This window comes from Hylobates moloch, unplaced genomic scaffold (genome assembly GCF_009828535.3).
Source record: "Hylobates moloch isolate HMO894 unplaced genomic scaffold, HMol_V3 SCAFFOLD_10, whole genome shotgun sequence".
NCBI lineage: Eukaryota > Metazoa > Chordata > Mammalia > Primates > Hylobatidae > Hylobates > Hylobates moloch.
The window spans coordinates 96,439,324-96,462,480 of record NW_026652285.1 but is presented as its reverse complement, the minus strand read 5'-3'; the positions used below and the strand labels follow the sequence as shown (position 1 = coordinate 96,462,480).

Sequence of the window (23,157 nt, the reverse complement as noted above, 5' to 3'; positions counted from 1 at the left end):
AGCTGGCTGTGGTGGCATGCACCTGCAGTACCAGCTGCTTGGCAGGCTGAGGTGGGAAGATCCCTTGAGCCCAGGAAGTCGAAGCTGCAGTGAGCCGAGATCACGCCACTGCACTCCAGCCTGGGCAACAGAGCAAGACCCTGTCTCAAAAAAGAAGAAAATGAAGAGAAAAAAGCAAAGCAAAGCGTGAAATTATACACAATGTGCAGATGTCAAGGCTGAGGACCCCAGCTCTCTGCAGGGTCCCCTCATAAACCCGTGCCTGGCCACAGAGCGAGGGACCAGATGCCTGGTGCTCCAGGAACAGCTTTCCAAACATGTGGCCCTGGAGGCCTGATGACCCAACGGACACTGGTCACCTCGTGCTTGGAAAACATCACACCCATGTCTGCCCCACGGTACCCAGTGCTGGGACAGCAGCCCAGGGAAACATTCGCATGAGCGTGAGGAATGTCTCTTCTCCTGCAACTCCAGGCGCTGCTGTCATCTCTAAGGACGCTCCGATGGTGGGGATACCCTCTCCTGGAGTACTCGGCAGGGACAGTCTCGGCGTGAGCGGCAAGCCTCACTCGGATGATAAGGTCTGATGCCGTACCCTTCCAGGCCCCGATTTCAACTCCCCTCCCTCCTGTTCTGCATGCCTAGATCGGGGGTAGGGTGGGCCCCAGTTCTCAGGAAGCCAGGAAACACACTCTTTTCTGGGCTAAATGCCCAGATTCCTTGAGCAGTCACAGGACACACTTTTTCTGAGCTGATCCAAAGCCACAAGTGTGGACTGGAAGTTTCTTTGGGCGGTGTGAACATGCAAGGACACACCCAGGCACACCTGGAATTCCAGGCTCAAACCTGGTCAGTGAGAGAGGCCCCAGCTGACCCTAGACAGGCAGGGGCTCCAATCCTGCCCTGGCGGTGTGACCCAGGGATGGGCCTGCCCTCTGTGGGCCTCCATTCCCTTTTTGAGAAAACCAGGGTTAACCCACTCTGCCATCATTTGCCAAGCATTTCTTGAGAAGCTCGTGAAGCCATGCACTGTCCGAGGGGTTGGGGACACAGGAGTGGGCAAGACAGAGAAGGCCTTCCCCTCCCACAGGTTTTGCGTGGTCGGGAGGTAGACACAGACACGAGAGTGAACAGACATGGTCGTTTCAGACAGCGATACGTGCCTTGAGGGAAACGCAGCCAGGGAGTGACTGGATGGTGCCAATAAGGGGCCGGGTTTCAAAGAGTCGCAAGGGCCATCAGATCAGATCATGCAGCAAATTCCTTGGCACATAATCAGCACTCAACAGACAAAGGGCTTCTCCTGTCCTCCCACTGCACAGGTGGGGCAAGTGAAGTCAGAAAGAGAAAGGCTGGGCCAGGCGCGGTGGCTCACGCCTGTAATCCCAGCACTTTGTGAGGCCGAGGCAGGCGAATCACTTGAGGTCAGGAGTTCAAGACCAGCCTGGCCAACATGGTGAAACCCCCGCCTCTACTAAAAATACAAAAATTAGCCGGGCGTGGTGGTGTGTGCCTGCAGTCCCAGCTACTCGGGTGGCTGAGGCAGGAGAATCGCTTGGACCAGCGGGGGCAGAGGTTGCAGTGAGCCGAGATCGTGCCACTGCACTCCAGCCTGGGCGAGAGAGCGAGACTCCGTCTCAAAAAACAAAAAAAAAGGGAAGAGAAAGGTTGGAGCAGGCTGCAAAGGGACTGGGCTGGTGTTGGGCCCAATCTAGCCCCATGTTTCCCAGGGGTCCGAGGGGGAGCTCCCTGTCCTGTTTGCCCCCATAAAGACCTTCCTGCTCTTTCTTGGTGGGAAACTGATGCCTCCGATATCACAGCCCAGGCTATCCCACCAAGACGGGTCGAAGCCCCCCATCCTCCACCTGGTCCAGCAGGCAAGTGTCCTCTCCAGGCCAGGCCAGAATTGACATATGGGACACTCCACCTATTTGCTGGGAAACTTCGCCCAAATTGATCACCTCTCTAAGCCTCACTTTTGTGATCAGAAAACCAGGAAAGAGATCTACTGAAGATGAGATTGTGTAGGCAAAGTGCCCCAGTACACAGGAGGTCTGAGATCGTGCTTGGTCCCCCCACCCTGGTCTCCACTGATCCTCCCCAGCACTGAAGCAGGGGCTGGGGCAGGTGTTCTAGGTGACGGGAGCTCTCAAGGGAGTGGGGAGTCAAATGTGGTATGAAGACTTCTTTGCTGGGCATCTTAGCCAAGACCCTCAGCTTCTCTGAGTCTCAGTCTCCCCAGCTGTAAAATGGCTCAACCGACATACATGAAGTCATCCAGCCAGTATCTGACACATGCGTCTCCCCACCCTCATGCACCCATTCAACCTAAAAATATTCTGACCACATCCCAAGGGGGCACTAAGTCCTATGGTGGGCCAGGGGTGGGGGGGGTGTGGCTGAGCCCCTTGTTGGTGGGCAGAACCCAGTCTCCTCTAGAATCCCCCTGCAGCTACCTGGGTCTGCGAGGGAGTGAGGGCTTGTGGGCTACCCTGGGCTCACCTTCCTGAGCAACTTCTCCTCCATGGAAAATGACACCCGGACAGACCTGGGAACGGCCCTCCTCACTGCCTGGGACACTCCTGCTCACCTAGGGGAACCTACAAACCCAGCCCACGCCCCCAGCACATACAAAGTGCCACAGATATAAACAGTCACATATTGCTTAGCGACAGAGACACACTCTGAGAAATGCATGATGAGGCGATTTTGTCACTGTGTGAACGTCTTGGAGTTGACTTACACAAACCCAGACAGTCTTGCCTCCCCCACACCTAGGTGATAGGGTGTTGCCCGTCGCTCCTGGGCTACACACCTGTACCGCATGGTCTTGTACCGAGTACTGCAGTCGACAGTAATGAAATGGTCAGTATTTGTGTGTCTACATGTGGAAAAGGTACAGTCAAAAGATGGCATTATAATCTTATGGGACCAACGTCACATACGCAGTCTGCTGTTGACCAAAGTGTCCTTATATGATGGTGCATCCTGTATTAAAACTCAAAGGCGCCCCGTCTCACAGCTTTACCTCGGACTTCTCAGACCCAAATAAACAAATAAATGCAGGGAGGATCAGAAATCAGTCACAGGGACAACATGATGCACTCTCCACAGCACATGAGGAGCAGGGCTCTTGCAGATTCACGAGGCAGCCTGGAAATAGGGGATACAAATGAATTCCGCGGCTGCCGACCTGCCTGGATGGGGCCTGTGGGTGTGCTCCCGTGAACGCGGGCCTCTCTCGTCCCCAGGAATCAAAACAGCTTCTCTGACAGGGAAGACAACACTTTCCTTCCTCTCCCCAGGCAGTGCTGGGAGCTTCACAGATTTTATCATTTATTCTCACAAGTTGGCAGGCATTGGCCTGGTTTTTCACAGGAAAGCTGAGAGAGGCTGAGGGTGCCAAGGTGAGAGCCCTCCACCACCCCAACACCCAGCAGGAAAGGGTAGGAGCGGGTGGTGGGACAGGAGAAACAGCTGAGGATTCTTTGTTTTGTTTCTGAGATGGAGCCTCACTCTGTTGCCCAGGTCGGAGTGCAATGGCACAATCTCGGCTCACTGCAACCTCCGCCTCCCATGTTCAAGAGATTCTCCTGCCTCAGCCTCCCAAGTAGCTGGGATTACAGGCGTGTGCCACCATGCCCGGCTAATTTTTGTTATTTTTAGTAGAGACGGGGTTTCACCATGTTGGCTAGGCTGGTTTCGAACTCCTGGCCTCAAGCAATCCACCTGCCTTGGCCTCCCAAAGTGCTGGAATTACAGGTGTGAGCCACCACACCCGGCCCAGCCAAGTACTCTTTTTGGGTGGAAGTGCGGCCTCAGGTAGCTGAGAGGCTCAGGAATGTCCACAGTACCATCAGCACCTGGGCCTCCCCACTGGCCTCTAAGTCCTCCCAGCCTTAGCACAGTCTTTTTCCACACGCGCTACCAGAAACATATTCCTAAGACCCCATCTCCCCTTCCTTATCCACCTTCAAGGTTTCCGGGTTGCCATCCCTCCTGAGCTTAGCACCTAAGACGCTTTGACCCATCGAGGCCAAGCCCAGGTGACGTCTGTCCTCCACCACATCAGCTCCACGGAGCCACGTATGGGTACCTGCAACTGCTGTTTCCCACCTCTGCGCCCTGCTCACACAGTCTCCCCATGCTCTAACTGCAGGCCTTCATCACCTGGCCAACTCCTACTGATCTGAAGGGTGCTCTGATGAACAAGCCACAACAGCAGTAGGAGGAGGAATTATTGTTTAAAAAGCTAACAGCTAATATTTACATATCAATAATAACATACTGTTAGGATTTGCATGCGTGGAGGAGGGGCTGTGAAGATTCAGGCTCAAGCACTGGCCCCTCTGCACACACTCCAGCCACACATAGACAACCACTGCTCCGGCCACTGTCATCCTGAGTCCACGGGGATTCAATGGCCCCTTCGATGTGCCACGGGCTCATTATTGCTTCGTGGTTTTTCTTTTTCCACTCTTGCTCTTAGGCGGACCCTATGGCTTCTGTGGGCCTTGGCCTCACCCTGCTCCCAAGCCAGATCCAGGTATGGAGGGCCAGGGTCAGATGAGAGTCAAGGGCAAAAAGCACATTGCCCTCTTTGACTGGTGAGGAGACTAAGACCAGGCCCCCCACACCACCCTTGCCCCAGTCACCCATCCGGAGATGATTCCTGAGACTCTGGAGCCACTAAAGCCCCTGGGGGGCATTTTTTCTGACTTGCAGCCCTGAATTATTTGCTCCCTGATCCAGGGGTCTCCAGGTAGGAGCTCAGGCTGTGGACACCAGGTGCCCGGCACTATTCCAGGCTGCTCCCCACTTCTCCCCACTCTCCCCAGGACAGCTCCGTTCCCCCTCATATCTCCTGAAGTTCACAGCACCCTCCCAGCCCCCCAGCCTCTACAGGCCACAATCTGCTTCAGGGGGGCCACTCCCCTGCTCAAAACCTTTCCAAACACCCACCTCCTGCAGGATCAAACCCAACTGTCCTTTAAAGGATCACTGTAGCAGGCACAACGGGTGTGAGTCACAGAGCTGGTTCCATCCGTCCCGCTGACCTATCTGTCCCCAAAAAAGGCCTGGGCTTTGGACACAGTGGTCTCAGCATCTCAGCCGTCCCCATGGCCACAGGCCTGAGGAACAAACGAAGGGTGCATTGCTCCCTCCCCTCATTACCGTCACCGAGGCCTGTGCCAGGCCAGGCCTTTGCCACAGCCCAGTCCCTGGGCTGAGCACTGGGACACAGAGGCAGGTGGGCCAGTCCCAACCCTGGAGGGGATCCTGGGGCAGGGGACTGGCCATTAGTGGACCTCACAGGGTGGGGGGCCATGCTGGGGAAGATGCAGAAGGGGCTATGGAGGCGCCAAGCAGGGGTTTCTATGCAGTGTGCTGAGGTCAGAGGAGACTCCCCAGAAGCAGTGATGTTTGAGAAGTGAGAAGGAAAGCATTACAGACCCAGAGAACCTGGAGCTCCGCCCGGCAGAGGACAGGGCCCGGCAGGCGGGGGCAGGCAGCCGGAGCTGACACTTCTGAATGCCAACCCTGTTACCCATGGGTTCTGGGCTCCACGACCGTCATCAACCAGGTCACCCTTCCACAGTGCTGGGAGTGAAGATGAGGAAACCGAGGCTCAGGCAGGTGAAACCATGACTCAAAGACATCCAGCAAGTTAGTGACATGGATGAAATGGCCCTGGTTTAAATAAGTGGGCACCTACATCTCATCCCTAGAAGTTTAAAATTATGTTTTTAAAAACATTCACTGTAGGATTCCAACTGTTGGCTCTTTGGGGGCTGCAGAGCCTTCATCAATCCTTCCTTCTGTTATCTGTGGAATTTCCACAGATAACAGACTGTGCTGTGCACAGTCTCGCCCTCCTGGAGTTTACTGGGATGGAAGTGTGGTGAGGCACACGATGAACTAATCACAAGAACTAAGCAGGGCTGGTGCCCCTAGGGTCCCTGCTCAGGTTAAGAATTGTACTAAGTTAGGTCTGGTCCTTTTCACACCCATCTTTTCATTCCTGTGCACACAGCAGACACTGCTAATCAATGCCAGTCTCTAGAGCCTTCTCAACACGGCATCTCGGGCAGCCCCTATCAATCTATCAGAGCCGGCACTGGAGAGGACAACGATTGCCAGCCTTGCTGCAAATGGACATGCAGAATGGCAAGCACAGTGCATCAGACCGGTCAGCTCCCGACCTCCCTCCCTCATTCTCAGGATCCCAGACCTCTGAAATTCTATCAGATGTCCAGGTGGAATACATGATATTCAGCATTGTCCTCGATCAGCATTCTTACATGAAAGCAAAAGCCCTCCAGATGTCTGCTCACTCTCTTGGGGAATTGGGAGGTGATGCTGGGACAGGCTGCTGACAGGTACCCGGACTGTAAGTCCGCACTCTGCTGCTTCTGGAGCCTCAAGGAGGCGCACTGCTGGTCCGCCACGAAAAGGGACAGACTGAGGTTCAAACTTCAGTGCTACTGTTCATGAGCTGCGTGACTCAAAGCGAGTGTCTACACTCTCTGGGCCTCTGCTGTTTCATCTAAAAACGAGGACAGAAATACCACTCCCCAAATTTTGGCCAGCACAGTGCCAGGCATCTGTCAGCAGCCCATAAATGCTGGGTCCCTCCTTCCCTTCTTCTGAAGTCAAGGGGCTGTGGTACACAGGTGTCAAGCCCCATTCACATCTGCCACTGGGGCCATCACATGCCCTGCCACAGCCAGGCTCACACGGGACATGAGTAGGAAGCAGATTGGATGGGCCCTGCGGCCTCTGTCCTCCACGGCCAAGGATCTTTACCACCCAAGGAAGCATCCATTTCTAAGAGTTTTCTCTCCCTCTCTTTCTTTCCCCTTCCCTCTAAGCAAAACTGCCTGGCGGCCAATCCTGCCTCTGTCCCCAAGGCAGTTCCAAAGGGCCCATCTCATCCCGCAGAAGTGATGGCGGTAATTCCATTAATGGGAAGCAAGATGAATGGTACCCTGTGCCCAAAGTGTATGAGGCAAGACGGAATGGGGGGGCCCTGTGGGGAAGGAAAGTGTTGCTGGAATTCACCCTCCGTTGGGGCCTTATTAGGTCCTGAAAGAGCCGCTGCACTCGCTAAAACCTGCTTTTGCCAGCAGAAGCCTCATTTTTACAAATATACAACAACAAAAAAACCCGTAAATGGGAAGAAAACCCTGAAGATTACGCTCCCCTGCTGCAGCGAGGCCGTGAGCTGCCGCTCAGAACTGAAGTCTTTAGCCTCCTCAACTCCCGCTTTAAATAAATGGCCTAAATGCCAGCTCACCATTTCGTGAATGCGGAGCACGGCTGTTTCTTTGCCGTTTAAGGACTGCTTGCCAACGGTGGGACGGGACAGCTTTGGAAACATTTTCTTATAAAAGGCTTGCCTGTTCCAGATGCTATAAAACCCCATCACCCTGGCTGTCGGTCCCAGGAAGGGTGGATACGGGCCCCTCTGCTGTCACAGACACACGTGCCCTGACTGCCCGCTGTCATTTCTTAGGTCTTCTCCTGCCCTGAGAATCAGTGGCATTTTGAAGGCAGTTTCGCTGTGGAATGAGTGTCCATTTCCACAAGTATGCAAAGGGTTCCGTCCCCTCCCCCACTCGGGATCACGCCCTAAATTGTTCTTTAGGCCTCAGTTTATCCAAATGCAGGATGTTGGGGAGGCCCAAGCTAGTCTGGAGACCGCCATGGATGATGGCAGACAGAGCAGGTGGATGTGGAATAAGGCCGCCCGGGGCTGTGTGACCTCGGCAAGCCACGCAGCCTCTCTGAGCCTCCACTTCCTCATCTGTCACATGAACCTAACCCCACACACCTCACAGCCTTGGAGCAAGGAGTCAACGCAATCCCGGCTCACGCAGAAACGGTCATTCTTCAGGCCAATTTTAGCACCAATAGTCTGTCTCTATTCTTCTCTGCAGAGCCCTCCTGCAGCACCCAGCACAGCCCTGACACATGGGCCGCTGAGAGTCTACTGCTTTGAGCAGAATCTGTGGTTTTTCTGCTGCCAAGAATTAGAAAAACATCCATTCATACCAGGGCAGATTGGTTCCGATAGTGTGGTCTGGAAGCCACGGGCGTGGGTTCAAATCCTGACTTGACAGTGGGCACACTGCGCTCTTCAGCAACTGATGCAGCCTCTCTAAGCCTCCCTTTACTCATCTGTAAAATGAATTAATAGAACCTGCCTCTCAAGGTCACCAAGAGAAGTCGATGCGATCACTTGTGACCAGGGCCTGGCCCAGGCGGGTCCCCATGACCAGCAGCATTAGGGGGAGCGGTTGTGAGTCTCAGAAGAGCCTGGGGAAAACTCCCACATTGCAACTGGAAAAACTGATTTCTCAAAGACACCTTGAAGCAAAGCAAAGCCCGATGAGGCCTTCCCAGGACCCTGGGAGTGCTGGGACCTCACACAAAAGGCAGCATGTTAAATTCCCAGGGATTGCCCTTTAATGGAAGAAAGAGATTGAAGGGACTCCATTCTTTGTGGCAGCCATGGGCCACCACGCTGTCCCAGCTACCTCTCCCCAGCACTGCCTGGCCAGGAACCCTGCACCTGTTTCTTGTTTAGGAACCACAACACCAGCCCTGTGCAGGCAGGGACTTCATGCCTGGGGCTCATTACTGTATCTCAACAGAGCGCCTGGCTCTGTGGGATGAAATGAATGAACAAAGAAAACAAGGAAGGGATGAATTCCTTAGGGAGGGCAGCTCTGGACTGAGAGCCTGCCAACATGCCCTGGCCTGGGGAAGCGCTCCCGAGCGTCACAGGGGCCACCAAGCTCCGCTCACCCCATACCATGTCGTTTACCATCAACACAGAGTATCAAACGCCTCTTCTGGGCCTGGCATGGAACTGAGGACTATACACCCTTAGCACAATGGATCGGGAAAACTGCCCCAGAAACAGGAACTGCTATTACCCCTTGCTCCACAAATGGGAAAACGGAGGCCTGAGTGGGCGGTGACAAGCCCAAGAGACACGGTGAGCACAAGGTGGGTGTGACTCACGGCCAGGTGTGCCTAACTCTGCTGCTGCCACCTGTCTCTCTGGGCATAAGTACAGCCACAGAGCTGGCCAGGCCTTGCAGGAGAAAAGCTGGAGCCGTGGCCCTGAGATCTGCTCCCTGCCAAGAACAAGGGTGACTGCTCAGGGGCAGGAGTGGGCAGGCAGCAGCGCTGAGGTCTGGCCCCTGTCCTGCCCCCACGCAGATGCAGCAGACAGTCGGGGCAAGAGGCCCAGCCGGGGAGGGACTTCAGCCAGCCAGTGTGCCTGGGATTCACGTGCAAAGAGCACTAACTTTGGGGCCAGCCAGGCCTGGATTCAAAGCTCAGTTTCCAAAGTGTGTGGCTTATGGCTTTGGACTGGCAGCTTCATTCTCTGAGCCTCAGTTAACTTCATCTGAAAAATAGGATCAGCTCAAAGTTGTCACGAGGATTAACGAAGGCAACACACGGAAAGCACTTGGCTGGGTCTCCAGTGCACAGTGGGTACTAAGTAAGTACCCCTCACCTGAGCCTCCTCGTCCATGTTTTCAGAGTAACCAGACGTCACTCCCTGTGGCTGCTGAGCCTCCCCATTTTGGGGCTGGGAACAGCGTGATGGCTGGTGGAATCCGAGCTCCTCACCCTCTCTGATCTCTGGGGCACCACGTTTTTGGTGCTGTTCCCGAGTGAGAAGGTTGGCAACCGCGCCACTTCATTTCTGACCCTTGTCACTCAAGGAGCGGAAGTCAGACGGGATGGGTTTGTTAGTGCAACAATCTCTGGCAATGGTGTGAGAGACTAAGTCAGGGAGGGCTGACCATGGTATGTCTTTGGCACCAGAGGCTCAGGATGAAGAGGGAGAGCCCCTGGCTGGCCGACTAACCCGCTGGGCCAGCAGTCTGCAGACAGTGCTTAACACAGAACTTTCTCTTCAAATCAGATCTGGCCCCAGCTCCATGCAGAGAACCAACAAAAGGCCCTTGCTCTGTGTGAAATGTGTGTGTGGGTGCTACGGCCCCTCCCATCAGGCTGGCTTCATGTCCAGGTGAACCGCCCGTGCCCTAAGAAGGAAGCCCCAGGCCGGGCGCGGTGGCTCACACCTGTAATCCCAGCACTTTCGGAGGCCGAGGTGGGAGGATCATGAGGTCAGGAGATCGAGACCATCCTGGCTAACACGGTGAAACCCTATCTCTACTAAAAATACAAAAAATTAGCCGGGTGTGGTGGTGGGCGCCTGTAGTCCCAGCTACTCGGGAGGCTGAGGCAGGAGAATGGTGTGAACCCAGGAGGCGGACCTTGCAGTGAGCCGAGATCGCGCCACTGCACTCCAGCCTGAGCCACAGAGCGAGACTCCGTCTCAAAAAAAAAAAAAAAAAAAGAAGGAAGCCCCAAGCATACGGCTTCATGCTGCGCTTTCACTGTCCTGAAATGCTTCATATCATCTTTGAATCTGTGTTGTGTTGTCTGGTGGAATAATGGAGCACATGCTGGCAGCACAGAGTCTCAGCTGCCTCCCCAGGGCGGGTACTCAGCTGCCTGCTCCCGCACCCAGCAACCTCTGCCACCCGCTACCTGCAGCAGGGGCCCAGATGCAGGCAGGAGTGTCGGGGGCAGGTGCACCCGCACCTGTGAGGTCTGCACTCACCCTGAAAGTATCTTGTGTCCAGGGAGTGAGACATTAAATAGCAAACAAAAAACATTATGACAGATGGAGAGAGATTGCAAAGGAAAGGAAAAAACTTTTTTTGTTTTTTTTACTGCTTTTTGAACAAGGGAACTTGCATTTTCATTTTGTACTGGGCCCCACAAATTTTGTAGCTGGCCTTGTGTTTCATTTCCATGGACTTCTGACCCTTCCCCTCCCACTCTGGGGACCTGGGGACACCCCTAGGCCTCTGCAGAATGGGAAGACACCACTAGGTCTAAGACCATCACTTCCCAAGAGGCTTCTCGGACATTCAGCCCCTGCCCTGCAGGTCTTGTGGGTTGAATTTCTATGGTTGGCCGTTTATTGCCGTCTTGTGTGCCAGGCCCCACTCCAGGTGCTGAGGGTGTCTGATCAACCTTTCGAGGCCTCTGTGCTGGAGGGGCTCCAGGGCACAGTGCAATAACACAACAGGCACGACCAATGGCAGCAGATGCGGGGGGATGGAGCACTCAGTGGCAAGCCCCACAGACAGCATGGGGGGCGTGGAAGGAACGGCCACTGCAGCTGGCACATTCCAGGTGGCTCCCAAAGACAGGCATGCTGCGGTTGGCTCTAGGAGACTCCTCTATAAAAGGGGAACACCTTGACTTAACTGGCTGGACTGTAAGAGGCTGAAAGGGCTGTCAGTTGATTCCTCCCAGGGCACTGCAGGGAGAGGGAGAGGCTGAGGCAAAGGCTCAGGGGCCACAGGACACTTGTACGGGGGACAGTCTGCAGTAAACTCCCTTAATGACTCTGCAAAACCAACAACAAAGGGAAGGGCAGAGGCTCAAGAACCACATTTCCTGAGCATCTACTATGTGCCAGGCACCGGGCTGCAGTGGCCCTTCCACACAACTCCCTGCCCCTCCTAAGCTATTCATTCCTTGTGCCTTTCAATCCCATTTGACATTTTACAGACATCACCTTCCTTTCCTGTGATTTAGAAAGTCCACCGAGGCAGGCGGATCACTTGAGGTCAGGAATTCAAGACCGGCCTGGGCAACATGGTGAAACCCGTCTCTACTAAAAACACACAAAAAAATTAGCCGGGCATGGTAGTGGGTGCCTGTAATCCCAGCTACTCGGGAGGCTGAGGCAGGAGAATCGCTTGAACCTGGGAGGCAGAGGTTGCAGTGAGCCAAGATCGTGCCATTGCACTCCAGCCTGGGTGACAAGAGTGAAACTCCATCTCAAAAAAAAAAAAAAAAAAAAGTCCAGTTAGTACCCCAGGGGTCACCCAGGCAGGGGTGGGGGGTTTTCGGATATGACCTGTCACCCCTAGAGCGGCACGGCACAGTAATTAAGAGCTAGAATGAAGAATGGGGTCAGCCTGGATTTGCTCCTGGGCCACTCACTAACTGTGGCGTCTGGGGTGGACCACTGACTTGCCCTGGGCTTCAGTTTCTCCTCTGTAACTTGGGGTTAATAAGAGCCCCACCCTCTGGGGATGTTGTGATGATTCAATGACATGGTATCAGTGAAGGGTACAGCACTCGGCAAGCGCTCAATAAATGTCAGCCACTGTTTTTGTCATAAAACCCCAAAACATCACATCAGAAACCCAGGTGTCCTGTGACGCTTCTCGGGATCACAGGAATCTGCTCCCTCCTTCCCACATCTGCCGAGACTCTGCTCCGAGCCTCCTCTCTCCCCCATTGTCATGTCACATCAGTCCATAAATATTTAAACAACATGTCATCAGATTATTATAACATATGATCTATAGCACTGATGTGCAGCAGTTCTGTGCATTTGGGCTTCATTTTCAGAATATCAAGACATAAAATATTTATGTATTTAGCCAACCACGCGATCTCACATTCTGTCTCAAAATGCTGGGTGGTGGCAAGACGCTGAACTGAGATACGTGTGAAGGGGATGCCTTGTTCTCACGTCGGTTCCTGGGGCATCTGGATTGTTTCTGGTTCATTCTGGGGATGTCACCACGTGGCCTGTGAACAGTGGCTGACTGGGTATATCACAGCAAGCACAGAGAGGGCCAGGACCAAAGACCCCATCAAAACACCACAAATGTCCAAACCACTACGGACTGTGCTATTTGCATTTCTGCATCTCCATAAGTCTGCACACAGTAGGTGGTTGTTAAATGTCCACTGGGAAGTGAACGCATTCACCTGTGGTACACAGCACACCCTATGGGCTGGCACACAGTAGGGACTCAGTCATATTTGTTCTGTTTCATTCCACCCCCAGTACCCAGCACCAGGCCAGGTACATCAGCAAACAGTGCTGGATGAATGGCAATTGAAGGAGTAAAGGTGTGACCAGATAAACCACTTAATTAGCTAATAAATGAATGAGGGATAATGACTCCCTATCTGCTCGTCCAAATTACACTGTGTAAGACCCTCCTCCTGAGAAATAAAGGCTCTCCAGTAACCTGCACTGGGTAGGAAAAGGGGTTTTTCTGGGTCATTCAATATCTCAATTGCTAACATTAGCACATCACAGTGACCATATGTCCTGAAATTTTCAGGACTGTGTAATTTCAAAGATGCCACCCCAGAAGCCATTTGAGCATCCAGGGACTTCGCACAGCAGACAGCATCTTCCAAACCACCTCTCCTGACCCTGAATGGCACTAAATACTTCTACAAATCACAGCCCATTTGGGAGTTTGGAAAGTGGGGGCGTGATGTGTCTTACCTACAGGCGATCCATGTCTGAAGACACAGAACACCATAAAGGTCTGTGCGAGTGAAAGGTGTTAGCTCAGAGTACAAGTACTTTCTCTGCATGTTTCCCCAGGAAGACGAGGCAGGGACCTCGTCTGATTCCTGTGTGTTTCCCCAGGGGCCAAGAAGGTGTGTGGCGCTCAGCCGTCCCTTGCTGAATGGCATTGTGAAACGTGGTCACGGGGCTTCCTCATTTCAGGGTCCCAGTGCCCAGCCCAGGGGCAGCCCAGCACCTGGTGTGCCCATCACCCCTTGGAGAAAACCACAGAATGTTTTCCAAATGCCACGCTGTCACCACCAGGCTGGCTCCAAGAGCAGGCGGCTCCCACATTTGTCCCAGCCTCTGCACAGACAAAAACCCAGTCCTCATTTCCTCTTGGGTTAGGTAAGGAGGCTGGCATTTAAAACACATACAAAAGGCCACTACATTGCCGGGGGAGACGAACAAAGGAAAGGTACACACACTGACTCAGTCCGGCACGCTGTGCCCACTCGAGGTCCTGGTGTAACTGAATCCAGGCGGACTTGACCGGACCTGCCAAGCCCAGGGGCGGGCTCCCTCTCCTTTGCTCTCTTCTGTGTGCCATGTGGTGCCCAGTGATCCTGCCATCTGGGCACCCACCCTGGTGGCCCACCAAGGCCACATCAGCTACAGAATCTTTCCTCTTTCACTGCTGGGTTTCCTACTTTCTAAGATGGGGTGGAATCTGGGGTCCTGCTCATTTGCTGAAAAGTCATGTCTGTGCTCAGAGGTGGCTTGGTTAGCCTTTCCTCAAAGCAACCCCAAAAGATATGCCCTCTAAACAAAATAAGCATGTGCTTGGTAGAAAATGCAGCTTTAAGTCACAGCACTGACCCATTCCAACCCAAAGCCGTCCTATGCAGACATGTGGGAGCTGCCTCTGCAGGGAAGGGGCATAGGAAGGAGAGCCTGTAACTCTGGGAGGTAGAGCCCTTCTGGGCTTAGGTTCCTCCTCATTGGAATAATTCGAGGATGAGCATTTCTCAAGAAACCTCTTCTCCCAGGGAAGGGCCAGCTCAGCTCAGTGCAGCCCTGTGCAGCCCACTGAGGGGAGTGAGGAACGTTTGCTAACAGATTCGTTCACTCCATATAAACATTCTCCAAGGATCCTGCCGCGTGCCCACTTAAAACTTCCCATTCACTCAACAAATATTAATTGAGCTCCTCCTATGTGCCAGGCACAATGCTGGGCATGGAGAACACTGTTGTGGTCCACAGACCAAGTCCCACCCCTCCTAGAGTGCATGTTCAGTCTGTGAGGCAGGTTACAACTATGCGATGACAAGACGGATGCTCAGGGGCCCTGGCATGGTACCTGGGTGCACGCTGTTCCTTCCAGCTGCCTGGGGGCCCTCACCCAGGCCCTGACATGGGCAGCTCACAGTGCACATCCTGGTCAGTTCTGGAGGGCAGTCTCTGTCCTCCAATTTTCAGCTCAGACCCCCATGCTGTGGGTGTCCTCACAGCACTCAGGCTGATGCTCATCAAGCACCACAGATCCTGGACTCTCTGGGTCTGTTTCCTCATCTATAAAATGGGCATAATGGTACCCACATCACAGCATCACTGGGAGGATGAAGTGAGTTCCCTCAGGTTAAGGGTTAGATTAGAACATGACCCACAGTAAGTGCCTGGTAAGGGCATCTACCGAAGGCAGCAAAGGCCAAGGAAGCAGGAGGAAGTTCCACAGCCCCAGCTCTCACCCCTCGGCCCCACCTGCCTCTCCACCTTGGGGTCTACCTGCCCTTTACCCCAGCCCTCTCAGCCCTCTGGCAAACCCCACGTCTCCCTCCCAGGTGGGTTCAAACACCCCTCACTGCCAGAAGCTCTTCTACTTCTCCAGAGAGTACATCCCAAAAGATGCCACCTGCAAATCCATCAAGAGCACCTAAGAAGGGGTTGTGACAGCCTCTGTCCCCACCAGGTGGTGAGAGGCCAATGGGTGGGGCCGTTAGAGGGTCTTTGTGCGGGCTCCCAGCACAATGCCCGACCCAGGACTTCCATCCGGACACACGTCATGAAGGAATGAGATAATGTGTCACACACCAGCCAGCACAAGCATCTCTGATTAGCAGAAGAGAGTCCACTTAGCCCGTAGGACAGTGGATGGTCTGTGTTTTTGCATCAAAACTTTTCATCCGCAGTCCAGGCCCAGGTGTCACAACCAGAGCCTTGGCCTGAAAGCTGGGACAGTGATCTGATTTAGGCTGCAGAGCAGCAGGCTGCATGTGGGACCTGAGGCTGCTCATGATGTCTCTCTGGGCCTCAGTGTCCCCATCTGTAAAAGGAGAGGTATTTTTTTTTTAAGCAAGAGAAACTTGTCTTTTTTTTTTTTTTTTGAGACTGAGTCTCACTCTATTGCCCAAGCTGGAGTGCAGTGGCGCCATCTCGGCTCACTGCAACCTCCGCCTCCCGGGTTTGAGTGATTCTCCTGCCTCAGCCTCCTGAGTAGCTGGGATTACAGGCGCCTGCCACCATGCCCAGCTAATTTTTGTATTTTTAGTAGAGACGGGGTTTCACCATATTGGTCAGGCTGGTCTCAAACTCCTGACCTCGTGATCCGCCTGCCTCGGCCTCCCAAAGTGCTGGGATTACAGGCGTGAGCCACCACACCTGGCCAAAACTTTTCTGTTTAACATTTTTCTCAGATATATTTAACCATTTTAAAGCAAACCGCTGGATGGGATGTATTACAATCACGATGTTGTGCAACCACCACCTTCATCCGATTCTAAAACATCTGCGTCACCCCAATAAAAACCCATGTCCCTTAAGCAGTCGCTCCCCAGTCTCCCCTCCCCAGAGGCCCTGGAAACCACCAATCTGCTTTCAGTCTATGTGGATTTATCTAGTTTGGCTATGTTATGTATCTTAAAATGACTCCTATGCAAAACCTTCTTACGTAAAACAGGCATCAGGAAGGTGGGTTTGCCCCTTTCGCCTCCCCGGAGCTCACAATCCTCATCCTTAGTAGCCTTTCAGGAAAGCTCTGATGCCAGGCGCCATTCTTTGCAGAACTCTTTTTTTTTTTTTGGATACAGAGTCTCGCTCTGTTGCCCAGGCTGGAGTGCAGTGGCACAATCTCAGCTCACTGCAGCCTCCGTCTCCCAGGTTCAAGTGATTCTCACGCCTCTGGCTCCTCAGGCTCCCGAGTAGCTGGGATTAAAGGTGCCCACCACCACGCCCAGTTAATTTTTCGTATTTTTAGTAGCAATGGGGTTTCACCATGTTGGCCGGGCTGGTCTCAAACTCCTGACCTCAAGTGATCTGCCCGCCTCAGCCTCTCAGAGTGCTGGGATTACAGGCGTGAGCCACCAGGCCCGTCCTGGTCTTTGTGATTTTTACATTACCTTTTTTGTCATATGGTACCTCTTAGCAGAATTCTAATCCTAAAGTTGAAGTTCTAAGGCAGATCACCCCCAAGGGTGCCTGAGGATCACGGGGCTGGTGCCCGGTGTTACTGGCCCATTTTCCGGATGAGGGAGTAGAGGCTGGGCCTCTGTGAAGCCCTCCTCGCATGAGGTGACTACAGAGGAGTGGACTTCCAGAGCCTGGTGACACGCTCTACCCCTACACAGACTACAGCTTGGTCTAGGGTGTGACGAGCTGGCACAGAAGCCGCCCCAGAGGGATGGCCACTTCTGGAGGACAAGGATCACTCCATTGGCTCAGGAAAACGAACCAGTTTAAGGGAAACCCAAATGGCTTTGGGGGGGCGGGGGCACAAAATGTGCAGGACTCCCTCAGGCCTTGGCATGCAGACCTTTTCAGGAGGACTGCCAGGGGAAGAGGGCTGCTCACTTCTGCCCCACGGCCAGGCCTATGACAGCCGCTCCTGTCAGCGCAGTCCGCTGCGGGGCCGACGCTGTGTAAATAATTAACAAAACATCTGCCTTGCTTCATAACACACCGTGGCTGACACAGCTCTCAGGGCCTTCAGAGACCCTTCAACGCCACGCCGAGGACTTATGGCCTCACCTTGTGGGGGCAGGTGGGGATGAGAGCAGATACTGAGAGGCAAACATTTTCCTGAGGCACCACAGGGCCACCCTGGTGCATAAATCCTGCCTCTTTGCAAACTGCGCTAACTCCTTCCCTTCTGTTTTGGGAGCCATGATCCTAGGAAGGTGCTCTGGTGGAATCCAGAGGAGTCCCCGGCACTTACTTCTGGCCTTGTTTAGGGCCTCAATGCAGGGGCACTGGAGACACTCTGGGCCACGGACCAAGGGTCCTGGCTGAGTGATCCTGGGTGGGTCCTTGGTCATTAAAGATTTTCCATGTGTCTCATGTAATCTTGCGGAAATGAGCATCAAGCACTTACAAGGTGCTGAGCACATGAAATGCATTATTTCACTTAGTTCCTCCCCCAAAGCTTCTGAGGCCATAATATTGTCCCTGTTTTCCAGATGATGACGCTGAGGCTCAGTGGGCAACGTGCTCATGAGAGGCAGGTCTGGGACTCCAGCCTCACTCACTCCATCGGGTGCCCAGGCTCACGCTCTCAATGCGGTTGTGGGGGAGCACCTTGTTCTCTCTGAGCCTCAGGTTCTGTTCTGTGAAACAGATGGCTGGCGAGAGTCCTTCAGACTCCAAAAGTCCACAATAAATAAACCCAGTGCTCGTCTCAACCCCAGTGTGTGTGTGAAGCTCTCTGGATTGGGAGCCCAGTGAATTCCTCATCAGCAGCTTGGATTCATTAGAGCTGAAGGTCATGTGCATCCATCCTTTTGCAGGTGTCCTCCCAACAAGCCCAAGTTTCAAAGACGTTGAGGACAAGGAACAAGAGAGGGCAGGCATTCGAGAAGCGGCCTGTGGACTAATTCCCATACTGCCACTCACCTGCAGTAAGAACGCGCCTCTGGAACATGGAGAAGTTCTCCTTAAAGGGATCTCTGTTCACCCAGGTCAACATGACCCACCCCGCAAACCTCAGCCTAATTCTGAAGCATGAGGGTTAAACAATTTGGGGAAAATGCAGGCACTGCAGGCTCTGAATGGCAACTTCCCTCCCCCTTCCCCTGTCCAAATTCCTTCACACTCTATGGAATTCCTACATAAAGCCCCTTTTTTCTTTTCTATGAGGTCACCATCACGCAGATGTCTAAGAGAAAGAAAGAACGGCTCCGTGCAGATCCAGGCCATTGCAACTGAATGCATTTCAGATCTCAGCCACCCCATCTTTCAATTCCCATGGCCCCCCCACTCGCCCAGCCACAGCTACAGTGGCGGTGGCCAGTCAGGTCTGGTGGGGTGCTGTGACCCTGCCCTTGCTGGAGGCCAAGAAGGCCTGGCTAGAAGACCTGCGCCTTTACCACCAGACCACCCGAGAAGTCATCTGTGGAAAAATCCAGAATCGGAGACAACGGCGCAGCCCGTGTATGTGGGGGTCTGTTTCTACACAAGCACGTCCTGTTAGAGGGACAGATGTCAAAATGCTAGCTCCCACTCCAAGTTCAAGTTCCCAAAGTTAACGTCACAGGAAATTACACCACCAACTGATTTGCCCCAATGTCGGCTCCTCTGTCTGGAAGTCGAGTCTGAGAAGGCCATTGGTTTAGTTCAGCTTTGGCCAAAGGAAGGGACCAGCTCAGACAGGAATGAGTGAAAATGCTGGCCTGAATTTTTTTCTTTTTAAACTAACATTTTCCCCAAAAGTTATCTTGCCATTACCCAAGAGTCATAAGTGAAAAGACAGCCAAATACCAAAAAGCCACTGAGGCCCTCAACAGTGCCTGCTCATTTCCAAGCCATCTCACGGACAGCCAGGGGGTGCCTGGGCCACCGCAGACCACCCCTCACTACAGGAGCACTCCTGCTCCCCAGAGCTCCATGTTCCATGTAAAGTTCCATGGCATGTGCACACCACTTCCTAAGAATGATGTCAGCAAAAAAAAAAAAAAAAAAAAGATAAAAATGTGGAAAAAAGGACTATTTTTACCTCCCCAAATCACAGGCCAGACGGGAGAAAAATCCATCAATGCCAGAAATGTGGCTGAGCCTTCGCACAAGATCTATTATTTCACACCTTAAATTAACGCATCTCAAAGCAATTTGCAAATGTTCGTCAATTTGCAGAACATACATGGAAAGGAGAGAAATACCTTTTCCTTTCAACACTGAAGGACACTGGCAGGGGGGCACAACACGGCCCAAACCACACAGGTCCTCACACACAACATTCATTTCGAGCACATGTAGTAGAAGCCGTGATCGAAATGGAAATGAGCAGGGAAAAAAGGCAGGCAGGGGACTTAAATGACAAGTGACAAGAAGCCTACCTACAAGTGATCACGCTGTCAGATATTTAGGACTGTGAGTCAGGCCGGTGAAGGCGACATCAGGGGGTCAGAACGCCGGACTCTTCCTGCGAACAGTGTCCCAGCCTCATCTCCACACAAGCCTGGCAGTGCCTACCCGTATTTAATCTTGGATGATTCACCAGGGCCCTCCACTCTCCACCCTCCAACTCCTTTGCTTGGTCTAGCCTGAGAAGAGGAAGGAAATATTCTTCTCTTTTTGACAATTGTTTTGACACTTCCCTTATGAAAAGTATCTGGGGCACTTAAAGAAAAGAACAAATGTGAATGGCGGCCCTTTCTCTCCAGTAGCTCTGGCCCTGGGCGAGGAAGGCCAGCAGTGCCTTCTGGAAGACCTCTCCCAGGTCTCCGGCAACCCAGCCCTGCAGGAACCTAGCCTGTCTTAACCTACTTGGCTTTGCAGCATGCAACAGGAGCAGAGAACGACAAAGGCAGCCAGATGTGGTTTAAGGTGAGGAACTCTGGAATCAGAGACAAGGGTTCGAATCCCGACTCTGCCATTTGCGAGTTTATGACCCTGCCCAGGTTACTTAACCTCCCTCTCTGTAAGATCAGGAAAATGACACTGAACCTCAGCACAGGCCAGGCACACAGCCCACAGTGCCTGCTACCTTCCTAGTAGGGGAGACGATGGGCTCTGCTCAGACAAGCCTGGGTTCAAATCCAGCTCTGCTGCGTATTAGCACATGGTCTTTGGCGCATTCTCTCATCTCTCTGTGCCCCAGTTTCCTCATCTGTAAATGGGCATCGTGACAGCTCCCATCTCAGTGCTGGTGAGTGGACTGGGTGAAATACGGCACCAGACCTAGCACATGGTATATCCTCAGTAAATGGGGACATGGCCGGGCATGGTGGCTCATGCCTGTAATTCCAGCACTTTGGGAGGCCAAGGCGGGCGGATCACCTGAGGTCAGGAGTTTGAGTTTGGCCTGGCTGGCCAACACGGTGAAACCCCATCTCTACTAAAAATACAAAAATTATCTGGGCGTGGTGGCACGTGCCCGTAATCCCAGCTACTCAGGAGGCTGAGGCAGGAGGATCACTTGAACCCAGGAGGCAGAGGGTGCAGTGAGCTGAGATTGCGCCACTGTACTCCAGCCTGGGCAACAGAGTGAGACTCTGTCTCAAAAAGAAAATAAATAAATAAAAATAAATGGGGACCATCTGTCGTGGTGCTACTTTAACGAAATTATGCAAGTCATGTCTCTGAACCTTGGTTTTCTCATTTGTGAAATGGGGATAATAAACCCTATCTACGATGAGCAGAAAATGAACGGATGTGTGCTAAAGTACTCAGCACTAGGTCTGTGCACCGTAGCCAGTCAAATACCATATCCCAAGTGCAATGGAAAGAGGAAAGGCTGTGAGGCTGGGCAGGTGACTTTGGATTCTCCCCCCACCTCCTCTCAGCTGCCCCAGGACACAGGCTTGACCCCTGTGTGCCTCAGTTTCCTTGTGCACAAAACCAAAAGCATTTTCTGTCACAGAAGACCAATGGGAGATTCACACCTCCTAGAACGGGTCCCAGCACACAGCCCCTTCTGCTCCGTAGAAGGGAACTTCCTCCCAATTTCCCTCCTCTGCCCTTGTTCAAACCCACCAGAAATGCCACCAGTTAAAGCCGGGCGCTCCATTTCTGGAAACCCAAACAGCTCTAAATCCAGACCAACCTGGGTCTAAGGCCTTCAGTCTGAGACTTTATTTTGTGGAGATACAAACTACTTTTTAGTCATTTCCGAAGCAGACGGGACAGCAGAGGCTGACAAACCACAGGGACCATTTTAAATACTGGGCCTTTTCTTCTGGGAAGTTAGGCAAGAACCTTCCCAAATGTTTGCCCGTCAGGCTTTCTGCCAGGGAGTGACTCATTCCACGGCTCCCCACAGGCATATTTTATTTGGGGGTGGGGGATGCAGGGAGGGCTTGGCCTTGATGGGGGAAGGAGAGGGGGCATTTCCAGCAAACCCAGAAGGTGTTTTCTTTTTTTCATTTTCAGGACAAAAAAGAAAAGGAATGTGGGTCTTTTTTGTTTCCTTCCAGGTTTTGTTTGCTAAAAGAAGACGTCCAAAGTTCACTCGGTAAGCTCAAACTCGCTGAGTCCAAACTCGCTGAGTCCGGGGCAGGCGCTTCCAGACGGCTCTGCGTCCCTTTCAATGAAATTCTTCTTCCATTAACGACACAGTTTTTAAACGTGCCTCCAAGACCTGCCTGCACGTACTGTACACGAAACTAGGGCGACATTTTCCCCCAAAAAAGGCAAGCTGAATTCGGAAAAGTCAGAGCAACTAGGGAGCTCTGGAGTTTCTAAAGTTTGCCTTAAAGCAATTAAGACTTTCAACTGCAAAGATTTTCAACAGTTAGCGCGCACACACACAAAAGCCTGTCAGTCAAAACTGCAAGGACAGACCTCGGAAGCTGGTGTCCCAAGCCCGCTGTGATCAATTTGTTACCGTCCTGGGATTCACACTTGGAGCCTAGACGAGGTATAAATAAATCAAAAGATCCGTCTACTTAGCAGGGCAGGCAGAGAGGCCCCCACATACACAGACAAGTCTAGGGTCAGCCCCCCAGGCCTGGCTGGAGAGAGACAAGAACAAAGACAGGGGAGCCCAGAGGATATTTAAGAAAACACACGTCCTCGGGTGCCCGGCCGAGGGGCCCACCACAGCCTCCGCTCGCCCAGCCTGTGTGTGCAGAGAGGGTCCTGCCAGTGGTCCTGCCACGGCCTGGCTCTAAGACCTTTGCCTCTGTCAGGCCCAGCCAGGCTCTGAGTCTGCCCTCTCGGCCCCTGGTTCACCAGATCAGGCCCAGCCCCGATCCCCAGCCCATGCCAGGCCGCTTCTCTCTCCACGGGCTCCCTGGCTTGGGGGCCATCACTGCGCAAAGGCCTGGTGGGCGCAAAGGGGGCCCCTCAACCTCAGTAATAAACACGTTCGCACGGTCCTGCACACTCGTTATACTCACACCCACACAGGCACACTTTCGCCCTTCTAGGCTCACGCATGTGCTTGCACACAAATCACTTTGGAATGCACACACGTGCACACACACACTCCCTGAGACCCGCACGTACTCCCTGCGGCGCCCAGCACACTCCTCCGCCCGTCGTCCCCACTCGGGAAGTGGGTAGCGGGGAGCCATGCCCGCGTCCCCGCACGCACTCACCCCAACAACGCCACCAGACGCTCCGGGGTGCACACGCACACCCGCCGGGGACGCGCACACCCCGGGACACGCGGACACGCCGCCCCCGCCCGCCGACACGCTCAGCCCCGCGCGGCCACACGCGCGCCCGCCTCCCGCTCTCCCCTGCGGAGCCCTGGGCGCGCGCCCGCACTCGGCCCAGCTGGGGGTGACGGCCCCGCCGCCCGGCCCCCGCCCTTCCCCGGCCCGCGGGGCCCCACTGGCCCGGCCCCAGCCCCAGGC

General features: G+C 53.5%; 1 protein-coding gene and 1 long non-coding RNA gene across 2 annotated transcripts in view; one reads left to right on the top strand and one right to left on the bottom strand.

The window, feature by feature from the left end:
* The window catches only part of NEK6 (NIMA related kinase 6), a 103,479-nt gene extending 80,470 nt beyond the window's left edge, over positions 1-23,009 (bottom strand). The window contains exon 1 of the mRNA XM_032165098.2: positions 22,897-23,009. The gene's annotated coding sequence lies outside the window, so the exon portion shown is untranslated. The remainder of the gene's footprint in view (positions 1-22,896) is intronic.
* Positions 20,108-22,056, top strand: LOC116475644 (uncharacterized). The gene is made up of 2 exons (XR_004249945.1): positions 20,108-20,182; positions 21,772-22,056. It is a non-coding gene; the product is annotated as an uncharacterized LOC116475644 (long non-coding RNA).
* Positions 23,010-23,157: the final 148 nt, after the last annotated feature.